The sequence below is a fragment of the Periplaneta americana genome, chromosome 1, assembly GCF_040183065.1.
Source record: "Periplaneta americana isolate PAMFEO1 chromosome 1, P.americana_PAMFEO1_priV1, whole genome shotgun sequence".
Lineage (NCBI taxonomy): Eukaryota > Metazoa > Arthropoda > Insecta > Blattodea > Blattidae > Periplaneta > Periplaneta americana.
The window spans coordinates 126346713-126360332 of NC_091117.1; positions in this window are offsets into that span (position 1 = coordinate 126346713).

Genomic DNA, 13620 nt, shown 5'->3' on the forward strand with positions numbered 1-13620 from the left:
GGATAAGGACCTATGGCGGGCTTATGTGAGGGCGGCAATGAACCTTCGGGTTCCTTAAAAGCCAGTAAGTAAGTAAGTAAGGTAGTCTAATTTTAGCCTTTAATAGTTCATATTATTTATGTACTGAACGGAGTTCGATCAAATGTGTAACTATCACTCGCGACGATCAAATTAAATTATTGGGAAGTTAATGAAAGTCTGAAACTCAGTTCATAATGTAGATTGCAGAATTGTGAAGGAGTGGAGAGAAATGTTGTCGATATATATAGACCTAGAGAAAATGTCACAACACTGTTGATTGGATATGACTGTTATTGTATAACTTATCAACGAAAATAGGAAATCGTCCCATTACATGATTATTTTCAATGTAATGTCTCTACCACATAATATACTTTCCTAATCTATAGAGTATGAAAAAACAGTGCTTATTGTAACCGATGTACAGATTTTCACGAAAGTAGTTTATACATTTTTAGATTGCCTAAATCTGGAAAAGTGTCATGCCACCGTCTCTTTTTATGTTTACAGCTATTTGTACTTGTATATTAGACGCAAATGTTTAATTTATAGGCCTACTTATTGCCTACAAGTTATTTCATCCGGAATGATGACCATGAAATATAATAGCCTAATATCGCTGAGAAGTTCAAGGGTTTTCATTTAAGAAATGATATGTGCAGTAATACAATTCAGTCGAAGAAGATCATGTATGCAAAATTTATAGGAGCCATGATAGCCCATATTGCTCTTCCAATATGTTGTATGAGTTGGTTCTAAATGTATTTTCAGGATCATTTTGACAGTTTTATAAAGTGATAAATAGTTTTTTAATAGGCCAATTATGGTTATATATACATAACTGTATTTTCAAACGGAAATATTTTCAGTCAGAATTTCAGAACTTATGGGTATCTGTGCTAATATCCTCGCATAATCCTAGCCGTACTATGTACGTCAATAAAAAGACCTCATTTTCTTCAAAACATTAATTGCCGACATAATTGGGCTTCCAAATAGAAACTTTGCTACAGAAATTTTTTTTAAATTAAATATAACAGAAACTAATGTTAAAAATTAACATAGCTCTACTTGTTATGAAGCAAAAAAAAAAAAAAAACTTTCTGTGTAAAATTTACTTTTCCCTAGAATCATAAATTTAGTCTCAGAACTCGTGTTTATTTCTAACCACAAATAATTTATAATCTAAATAATCCAGGTCAGAAGGAAGTGAAATAGGAAGAGGAGTAAGACAATGATGACCTTATCACCTACCCTGTTCAACATCTACTTGGAGGATTTAGTGAAAAACTGTTTTGCAGAACATGGGAGGAGTGATAGTAGGAGGAAGAAGAATAAAGTGTATCAGATTTGCTGATGATATGGCGTTGTTAGCAGAAGAGGAGATGATACTAAGGGATATGCTACTGGAGCTAAATGACAACTGTGAGCAGTATGGAATAAAGAAAAATGCAAAAAAGACGGAGACCATGGTCATAGGAAGAAAAATAAAGAAAGCAAACTTGCTAATTCTAAATGACGCAGTAGAGCAAGTGAACAGCTTCAAATATGTGATGCACTAACATATAAGCAATAAGAGGAGCTACTGCCAGGAAGTCAAAAGGAGAAAAGCAATGGCAAAGGAAGTTTTTAATAGGAAAAGGAGCATCTTCTGCGGACCTCTGGAGAAAAAACTAAGAAAGAGACTAGTGAAGTGCTTTGTGTGGAGTGTAGCATTGTATGAGGGTGGGGACAGAAACATGGACATTACGACGAAGTGAAGAGAAGCGCGATTAGAAGCATTTGAAATGTGGAGATGGAGAAGGATGAAGCGTGTAAAATGTACAGACAGAATAAAAAACGAAGCTGTGTTGGAGAGATGGGTGAAGAAACAGCCTAATAATGTTGTAATTCCTCAGGAAGATAAAAAGAAATTGGCTGGGTCACTGGCTGACAAGAAACTGCCTTCTAAAGGATGCACTGGAAAGAATGGTGAACGGGAGAAGAGTTCGGGGTAGAAGAAGATGTCAGATGATAGATGACATTAAGATAGGATATGGATCATACGAGGAGACAAAGAGCAAGGAAGAAAATAGGAAAGATTGGAGAATGCTGGGTTTGCAATGAAAGACCTGTCTTGGGCAAAACACTATGAATGAATGATCAACCGGGGCCGAAATATACAAAATTGTTAACTTTATTTTTACTTGCCGTCACTAGCGGCAGAAACTAGTAAGATTACAAGTGGCTAACTGGTTAGGATGCTACTTTTATAGCTTCTACATACGCGGGCGAATGTCTGTGATAGATTTTTGTTTCACAACTTTACCTATAGCGCATTGGATTTTACGGCAATTATGACCACTCGACAAGCAAGAAATTTACTGAGAATCTTATTACGACCCATCAATATCTTCTAACATTAGCGTCAATTTTAAGTATCAATTTCATAACTAGCAAAACAATGCTACAAGACATTGCAATGTATGAATAGTTCTTTGATGTGAAATTGTTCGCAACGAATTGCATCCACTTAAACAGTAAGGGCCGTATTCATAGACATTCTTAGCGCGGGCTTCCGGTGGATGATCAGTGTTTTTCGTATTCATAAACAGTGTTAGCGATAGGATATGATTTGAATTCTGTACAAATAACCAGTGGATAGCCGGGGCTAGCTTAGTACGCTCGTAGCGCGTGCTGCGAAATGTCTATGAATAACACCCTACATTTTTAAAGATGCAGTATTTAATTCTCTTTCGCCATTCTGGTTTCCCCAAGCCTATAGTTGAATTATTCTATCTTGAACAACACGTAGGCATATATACGGTTAAAATTCGTTGTGCATGTTATCAACCGACTTCTTAGTTTTCCCGAGACAACACACGATATTTCACTGATAAAAGACAGCCATTCTTATGAAAATGAAGTTAGAACTCATGGGCTTTGCCACTAGTAGGCCTAGTAGTGTCAAAATACAGTATGTGTCAGCAAGCCTATTACTGACAATAATATATGTTTGTCTATTTTAATGTATTATGTAAGACCGAGTTTTCAATAAGAATTTAGTACAATAAGAAAACAGTGATAATACAGCAACTACAATAAAAATAATGATACGTATAGGGAAAAATAATTACTAATTACCATGCGATTATACCAATTTTATATTTAATATACAAACGGATCATCATCAGCATGTAGCTTACTAATTATTGCTTATCTCTACAAGTTAGTGGTTTTAATATATCATTACCGGGAGAAAAAGATTAGATATTTCGTTTTATAAAAAATTGCGATTTCTCTAGTCTTAGGAACACTAACGTCATAATTGCTGGTTTTCTCTTTTCGTAGGTCTATTCATATTTTCTTCCTTTTAACTTTATACTTCAGTATTAACTTTGTTATTCTTGTTATTTTTGTGTCCTTTGAACATGCTAAATCTACGTATTTATTTCGGTATTTAATTTTTAACATTAAGTCAACAGATTAAGGGTGTAGCAAGAATGTCATGCAGTTAACTTCGAAAGGACAGAAGACTCTCGTACCGAAATGAACACATAAGATGAATAAACAAAAACATTATTGATCTAAAAATAAAACAATAGGCCTACTATTGTTTTGCTTTTAATCTCTTCTTTAACGGTGCTGTTTCAACTGAGTGGTTATTTTTTTTTTATTTTAGTAGGTTATTTTACGACGCTGTATCAGCATCTCAGGTTATTTAGCGTCTGACTGAAGTGAAGGTGATAATGCCGATGAAATGAATCCGGGGTCCAGTAGCGATAGTTATCCAGCATTTGCTCATATTGAGTTGAGGGAAAACCTCGGAAAAACCTCAACCAGGTAACCTGTCCCGACAGGGATTCGAACCCGGGCCACATTGTTTCGCGGCCAGACGGGCTAACCGTTACTCCACAGGTGTGAATGAGTGGTTATCTTGCTTCAGTGAAATTTCTAATAGCGAGATGAGTATATTGGTGAAAGAGGCCGAGGATTCGTTAGGGGGTTACCTGGCATTTGCTTACAGCTACAATAAGCATAGGAAAAAACCGTAACAGGTAATGAACCCAAGCGGGATCGGAACTCGCGCCCAAGAGCAGTCTCAGAGCATGACTATCACTCCAAGTCATATCGACATCCAAGAGATGTTTTCAACTAGTGGTCCCGTACCGGAATTCAGAGTCCGATGATGATGATGATGATGATGATGATGGTGATGATGATGATGATGATGATGATGATATGGTGATGATAGTGGAGGAGTTTATGGTCATAGAAGTACTCCGATTTCTTGCTTATAGAAGTTGCTCTTTTAATCCCGCAAGCCGATCAGAGTTACACAGGCAGCCAGCAAAGGAAATACGAAGGCTCCAAACTTGTTCGTATTATATCACTGCTTGACAATTCACAAGTTCAAGATTTCAAGGATTACATCTTTAACGGTGAATCAATGGCCATTTTCGATTTTTTAGCTATGGTGTAGCATCCAATACAAAATCAGGTTTTGAGCTCTGCAGGGCATATCATAAATCGTACCCCTTTCCCCGCCAGGTAGAGTCTGTGTTGAACCACCCCCTGCTCTCCTCTCGTGTTTTTTATCCCTTGCATGGTTTTAAGCGCATGACTGCCAATCACTGAGAGCGGCAAGAAATTGTGCTCCACCTCTGCTAGGCAGACTCCGCCTTCATGTAAATTACGTTTGGCTTTTTAACGGATGCTTCTATATATAGTGGTTCAATACATACACACATACACAGATCCTCTCTCTTTATCTCTCTCTGTCTCTCTTCTCTTTTATAACCATCGCGGGATCTCCCTCTTTGTCTACGGTGCTATCTCGTTTCTCAAGCGATGGCTAAGGAGAATGTAGAAGGGGAGATGTTCAATATATCTTCGCAATAAAAGATGTCACCAAGAACAGGTATAGCCTATATTTTGCCATATTATTACCATGATACTTAAATTGTTGTAAGAATTATTCACACAACAATAATAATAATAATAATAATAATAATAATAATAATAATAATAATAATAATCATCATCATCATCATCATCATCATCATCATCATCATCATCACCATCATCATAAAATTGGATTATATGTCACCTGGCACAGAACTGATATCAATTTGTTTTTCAGAACTATTACTTCATTTATTCTTTCTTTTATGAAATAGCATTAATCGTAACATTCACACACTTACGTAGCTTAATGCAATAAATAAATTGTATAAATTATGGAGGCGTGAAATAGTGTGGATAATTGGTTGTTTTCAATAATGCATTTCAAATCAATTGGTCTCCATATCAAAGAAGTGGAATCTGGAATGATAATGATGAAGTAATGATACACTATCAGACATAATAAAATGCATTACGTCGTTGTTCCTGCAATAACTCCTATGTGACATATTTATCCATTTTCAGATTTTTGCTCTATTAAATACAGCAAATAATAAAATCTTCTATACGTAATTATATTTCTTTGTTTTGAAAATGTAAGAATTTATAGGATGAAAAAATATGTAAAAAGCATATTTTTTCATTCTATTGAAAAATTTTATATTTTGCACATAGGAGTTATTGCAGGAACAACGACGATTAGTAACATGATTTAACAGTATTAGCTCTGAAAAATACTCACAGAACCAGTAGGTATGTAGCCTATATGCTACAGATGGAGATCGTTTTAAAAAAAGAACACTTATAAATTTTAGTGGAACAAATATTACTTATAATGGTGATGGTAATGACGACAACGAAGTAGACTATGAAAAGTTCACATTATTTCTAAATTATTTCCTATTACAGACAAGGACTAAAGGAATTGTTTTTTATGTAAGACCAATATCTATAAAATACAGAAGAAAAATACACGAGAATAATGACGCTTTGTATCAAGCTTTGCAGACTACAGACAAAAGCATGCAGGAAAGTATTCCTGCAATCAGGCTCTTGTTCCACTAACTAATTAGCTTATTCAAATCAGAAAAAGTTTACAACAGCAATTGACGTAAATGTTAAAACTCATTGAATTGCTATAACACTATTGCACAACAAATGAAGGATTCAGAGCCTTAGTGGGCCAAGCGCCATTTATAAAAAAATGGAGAAAGCAAGGGTTAAAGTTAAGTGAATACTATAGTTGAATGAAGATTGACATATCATTTAGTTTGAATGTGTATACTTTATATTACTTGCTATATGTTTCCATTGAATTATGGTGATAACTTCATTTTAACCTTGATGGCATTTGGCCCACTATGTTTCTGAACCCTTCAAATATCGCTCATTTGCGATAAGAAAGGCACAACTCAAAATTTTTCATTTTTGAGATTCTTACAAAAATGAACTCCAAATGTAGTATATTTTTATCGTGAATAAAGACAAATACATGATTACATTATTTTTCCCCCAGATGGCAGATGTGTCTTTATTAAATTGTTTTAATCTAACAAAATCATTACAACAAAGACTTAATTTTAGTTGTTACGAAGCATTCAAACTGAAAGGTTTAAATCTTTTCATGAAGAGTGACAGAATTTGCGTTGCGTCTTTTCATTGATTTTTTTTTTTTTCAGCGGCAAGGAATTATTCTGTGTTGTGTCATTATTTTAGATAAGTATCAAATACTTATTTAACTTCCCTCATCATCAATAAGCTTACATTTAATATTGTGACGGTATTTATGATTAAAACTATTTTAATTTAATAATTATTTAATGTTATGTCTGTCAATTTGAAAAGTGTAATAACGTTTTACCTTTATTTTTTAATAGGGTTCATAATTTTTTACACGTTCCTATCTAATTCTAAAGCTGTCAAAACAAACAATTTTAGAAAATGTTATCTGGCAGCCGGTTACTCAAACACTATTCGAAAGTTTGTTCAATAATATACCGCAAATTGTATCAAGATGAATAGTATTAATGTTTTAATTAAAAATTTAAAAGAAATAACAGTGTCCCTGTAAATGAAATAAGTTTAAAATATGTAACATGAATAATGATCTGCCCTGTTATTTACAGAAACTAAGCAGGCTAGTGGAAATGATGCTGATGCAGATTCTAAATAGAATGTTTTTAATTTAACATTTTTGATTTGAAAACAACTCATATCACCTGTTTCATTTGGCATGTGGGAGAAGCAGAAAGAGGTGTCAATGAAATATATGTCTGTGTACTTAACATCTTGGAAGAAAAATAAAAAATATTCGCTGAACACATAAACATAATTTTCTATACTGAGCATTGCTGAGGACTTCTGTTCTAAGGTTCATGATCCATCTGTACATGTTCACTGTATTCAAATTCCCAAATCTGAAATCCATTATCCATAAATTCTTGATAACTGGACACACTCAGGACGAAAATGATAGTGCTCTTTCAATGATCAAGAGCGAATTAAACGCGTGTCCAAAAGTGGTCCGATTTCCACCCCACATCATTTTGTCTCTATTGTTAAAGCTGCAAAGAACACAGCACGGACCAAGGAAATATCCCATAAGGACTTTTTCAATATCATGAATCTAGGAACAAATTACAAGAACGCAAATTACTTTAGGAACACAAGGAAAATCAACGAAGTAAAGGTTTTGACAGTGCATCAAAGTTATCCATTGTCATTTTTCTACAAAACATTCTATTCCGACGAAGAATTTCAAGAAGTACAACTAAAAAAATGTTCTTCAAGAAGTAAAACCAAAACCGAGACTCCAGAATTGCCACAAGTTTATAACGAAAAAAATAGGTATAAGTGAGAGGAAAAAGGCAGATTTACTAGATCCAAATAAACCGAATCACATTCCAAGCTTCTATAAAGAATTCTTTGAATCTCTGAAAGTGTAGAAAGGTGTTGTGAACTGTATTGAAAGTGTTGTGCTGTAGTTTATGTTTACTGGGCAATTTATTTCTAAAATAATTTTGTGTAAAGAATTTCAGATTTTGTATAATGCTTTCTCAATCTAGATTGTTGCTATTATATTATTTTTTCTAACATAATTCATAGTAATGTATTTAAAAATAGTGTTTAAATTATACGGTTAATTATAAAGTATAATTTTCATAAAAAGTTATTACATTCGTTTTTGTCAATACAACATCTTTGTTAAAATTTAAATTTATTCATGAATGTCACAGAGCATCCTTGTAATATTATTGTGTAATGATATGTCAATAATTATTTCATTGCATTACTTTATCGAAAAATTACTTTTCTACAAACACAATAATTCTGCAGTTATTGTACAATTGCAATAATTGTACAATTATTGTACGTCAGGTAAATATTCTCACTGTCATAACTAAAAAAGACATATATTTATTTAAAAAAAGAACGACACAACTTAAAATAATTGTTGAAATTATTGAAATTAATTAATAATTATGGTACTATACGCTACAACACTAGAAATATAATACATGTGCAAAATTGCATTCCGTTTGGAAAAAGCATGTGCCTACAATTTGATTTTTAAGAATATGAAAATTTTAAAATGCGTCTCCTGTAAAATTAACACTTTTTAAGTTGTGTCACTCTAATCGCAAATGAGCGATATGATCTTCCTTGGTTTTTTGAAACAGTATAGTCGTACTGTACTGGGAAGAACGAGTGAAGGCGAAAATAAAGGTAAGACTACCATAATCCAATATTACTTCAGTAACCTAACCCAATGACTACATTACAAATGAGGTTTCGTACACTGTAATTGAAGTAGAATAGAAGACATTACGATTTTAAAATAAGCTTACCGTACCGAACATTTAAAAATTAACTTCAGGAGACGTTAGTCCTTCAGGGACAAATCGGCTATTTATTCATTCATTCATTCATTCATTCATTCATTCATTCATTCATTCATTCGTTGGCAACAAGATTACTCTAAAAACACGTACAGCAAACAAAATAAAATAATTCTTAGAACCAAATGTGCCACCTGAAAAGTAACAAGCAGTAATACTGCACACATGCCACGTTACAAAAAAGTTTGTCTGCTTAAGATAAGATGTAGCCTACTACGTGACTTGTAATAACATGTCATGTCATGTCATGTCATGTCATTTTTCTCCTTAGTACAATATGTGGCAAAACAAATGACACTGAAATGTTATTTAATTGCGTTGGTACAGTATATGTTCAAATGTGTACCATCAGCCACACATTGTTCATAACGTTTCTGAACATATTGATGAACAAAGGTTGCTGTAAGGACACAAAAATGACGTTATCTCCTCGCGTAAATCAGGAATATTTGTAGGTGAGTCATATATCATGAAAACTGATTCTTTCAACACGCCTGATAGGCCAATGTAGACATGTGGGGCCGTGAGATCCGGGGAGCAGGAAGGGTACGGAACTTGTTAACTTGTTAACATTGTTCGTTATTTGGTGTCTCCTTAGTAAATCGCTCTTCGTACTGTTCTTTAACGTGAAGCAATTTTGGCCCATTCTGACTCCCTACTCCGTATGACCGGAAATAATGTTCCACGATAATACCTTTTCATTTGCTGTGAGAACTATAATTGCAACATAACACTGAATTTACAATATATCAAACTATTGTATACAATAAATAAATACTGCGTTGCTAGGGAAACGTGGACAGCAGATGAGCAATCATTTCAATGTCGTTGGTTTTACCGCATACCTTATAAAAGATTCCTCTGCACTAACTTACGTAAGCTTACATAGCCCTACTACATCACTCCCAAGATGATAAATTACCTTGATCGATAAATGGAAAATTAAAAAAAAAAAGTCATTTTCTTACATTTTAAACTATCATCACAGTCTACTATATACAGTCACGAAGCTTGAGTTGTGAGGGTACTAGGAACAATAGACTGTGCCGGTACTATTTCGCATTGTCTGTGATAAGGCGATAGTAGCGATCCTAGTGGTCAGCAACTATCTATGGATGCATAATTGCTACGTATTGAGCTTCGTGACTGTATATAATAGACTATGCTATCATCTTATCACGTTACATCAGGAATGTTACAGTCGGTGGTCCGTTTCAGAGAACAATTGAGTGTCGTTCGTCAAGAGTTTCTGAGATCTTGTTCTTTTTTTTCTATCGACCTGTAATAGTAAGTTACATATAGTTTATGTTTATTCATTACTATAACATGTGTTATGATTATATTCATTAAATTTGAAGAAACGTGTGTGATTTCTAGTTCCCGTAACATTTCATAATATTTCTTTTGTGATCTAACAAAGTGTTTTCCTGAGCGTTCTTATATTTTTTGTGTTTGATCTTAGTAAGTCTCATTTCAGAAGAACTGGTACATAGATCTCTTGCAAATTCCAAAATTATATGTTCCTTTTATAATGCCTGTTATTAGGGCCCACGTTCGTGGATTCAGACTTCGTCGTATGCAATAAATTTTTAATCGCGTTAAAAACCACTAGCATTAGTTCTTCGAAAGGTAAGCAAACTGAGAGATTGTGGCACGTAGGGGAACCCTATTCCTGAACGAGAAGGTTCCAGACAAAGTTTATCGGTCATTTCTAGAGAAAGTCGAAATTTAACTTTGCTTGGTATCATACTCCCCTGGACATTACACACTTCCCCACCTCAGACACAGAAATCTTCACACCGTCGGACTTAACTAAACTTAGAGTCCATGAGCCTATCTGGAAATGTTGGCAATTGCCAACTAATAGTCTAATATTTGTTCATGACATAAGTGTAATTGTATTTATTTGAAAATGTTTAATATTCTTATAATAATTACACAATAATTTATTTGAATATATTTAATTACAGCTTCGAAGCAACAAATTCAGTTAGTCTATCCAGTGTTGAATAGGGATTTCGAGAAACTGAGAGTAACTCTTCATGTATATTACTTAGCATACTTACAAATGGCTTTTAGAGAACCCGGAGGTTCATTGCCGCCCTCACATAAGCCCGCCATTGGTCTCTATTCTGAGCAAGATTAATCCAGTCCCTACCATCATATCCCACCTCCCTCAAATCCATTTTAATATTGTCCTCCCATCTATGTCTCGGCCTCCCCAAAGTTCTTTTACCCTTCGGTCTTCCAGCTAACACTCTATATGCATTTATGAATTCACCCATACGTGCTACATGTCCTGCCCATCTCAAACGTCTAGATTTAATGTTCCTAATAAATTATGTCAGGTGAAGAATACGATGCGTGCAGTTCTGCGTCATGTAACTTTCTCCATTCTCCTGTAACTTCATCCCTCTTAGCCTCAAATATTTTCCTAAGCATCTTATTCTCAAACACCCTTAATCTCCGTTCCTCTCTCAAAGTGAGAGTCCAAGTTTCGCAACTATACAGAACAACCGGTAATATAACTTTCAGATTTTTTGACAACAGACTAGATGACAAAAGCTTCTCAACCGAATAGTAACAGGCATTTCTCATATTTATTCTGCGTTTAATTTCCTCCTGAGTGTAATTTATATTTGTTACTGTTGTTCCAAGATATTTGAATTTTTCCACCTTTTCAAACGATAAATTTCCATTCTTCACTTAGGCCTGTATTACATTTAAAAACACTAAAGATTTATAATCTTACGATGCCAATACATTTAGCGTGAATTTCCATCTATCCCGGTTATCTGTTAATCAAAACGTATTCATTGTTATTATACTGCATTATCATTATTATTAATATCAACATCATCAAGCTTTCTTTTTACGATTCTGCCGTTTCTTTTGACGGGCATGCAATTGACATGTCACATACATTTTACCTTGAACGACCAAACCTTTCTGTAACGTGGTATGTCTGCAGTATTATTACTTGTTACTTCTCAGATGGCAAATTTGTTCCTAAGAATAATAATTTTGTCAGATGTGTTTTAAGCGTTTTTTTAGACTGCTGATACAATAATAACTGAAATCATAGAAACACCATAAATCATTAGATTTGCAGTCAGTTACAGCGCCGGACTCACTATACCATAATCATATCACATCATGTGTTCACACACCTAATACAAAACCATCGTGCAAGTTCGTAAAATGTAAATGCGCCTTGTGGATTGAAGTATGCGAGTCATTGAACAATAGTTAAAGCTTATATCAAACAATCTCAAGTCTTGAGTTCAACGATTTACTCTCAATTACATTTATGCATCTAATTTCACAATCGCCAATTCCATAATTTATCTTCCTCATATTTCTTTGAGCTTAATTACCTAATCATTATTAAAAAGAAGAAAAAGGTTCAAGCTTCATGCTGAGAGATTTATATGACAAGAATAATTTTACATTCGGACAGATTTTCTATTGCATAAAGTTTATTAAACTGACTTGTATGACTTGAAGACTATTTACTACTCCTATTGGATGTCTGCAACACAAGTTCTTTATCTTTGTTCGCAATCAGGTTCTATGTTCAGGCTCAATAACTCACGGTAGAAGCATCGTTGTCTTTTCTGTTTCTGTCAAACGTCGACCAACTCTTGTATCTTCATGTTACACTGTGAATTTCCTTCATACATTATAAATTCTGTATTGGTTACAATTCTGAAGCTTCGAAAAATATTAATTTCATATAATTTATATAGCCTAATATTTAATTTCATTTGAAGACTTCAAGGAGACACATTAAATTTGGATCAACTACGAGCTGTTTTAAGAAAATGAAAGTTACTAGAGGAGCTTGCTATTATGAAATAATTTCGATTCTGTTAAGGGGTTAATGAAATTAATATAAATGATACTCGGGAGGAAATTAAACACAATAAATATGGAAAATGCCTGTTATTATTCGGTTGAGAAGTTTTATCATCTAATCTGCTGTCGAAAAATCTGAAAGTTACAATTTATAAAGCAGTTATATTACCGGTTGTTCTTTATGGTTGTGAAACTTGGACTCTCACTTTGAGAGAGGAACATAGGTTAAGGTGTTTGAGAATAAGGTGCTTAGGAAAATATTTGGGGCTAAGAGGGATGAAGTTACAGGAGAATGGAGAAAGTTACACAACACAGAACTGCACGCATTGTATTCTTCACTTGACATAGTTAGGAACATTAAATCCAGACGTTTGAGATGGGCAGGGCATGTAGCAAGTATGGGAGAATCCAGAAATTCATATAGAGTGTTAGTTGGGAGGCCGGAGGGAAAAAGACCTTTAGGGAGGCCGAGACGTAGATGGGAAGATAATATTAAAATGGATTTGAGGGAGGTGGGATATGATGATAGAGAATAGATTAATCTTGCTCTGGATAGGGACCAATGGCGGACTTATGTGAGGGCGGCATTGAACCTCCGGGTTCCTTAAAAGCCAGTAAGTAAGTAAGTAAGTAAGTAAGTAAGTAAGTAAGTAAGTAAGTAAGTAAGTAAGTAAGTAAGTAAGCAAGTAAGTAAGTAAGTAAGTAAGTAAGTAAGTAAGTAAGTAAGTAAGTAAGGGGTTAGGTACAGCTTACAGGAGTAAAATTTTTGGAAATATTCAACATTTTTTTCTTCCAATATTTTATCTTGTACAATAATGTAAATTGGTATGTGTAAAACACTGTCCTTCTGCTATACGAAAACAAAATATTTTTATGATTTAAAAAGAATTACTTATATTTTTTTTCAAAATTAAAAATGGTGCCAGTTCACTGTGCAGTGATGAAGCGTTTCCCTCAT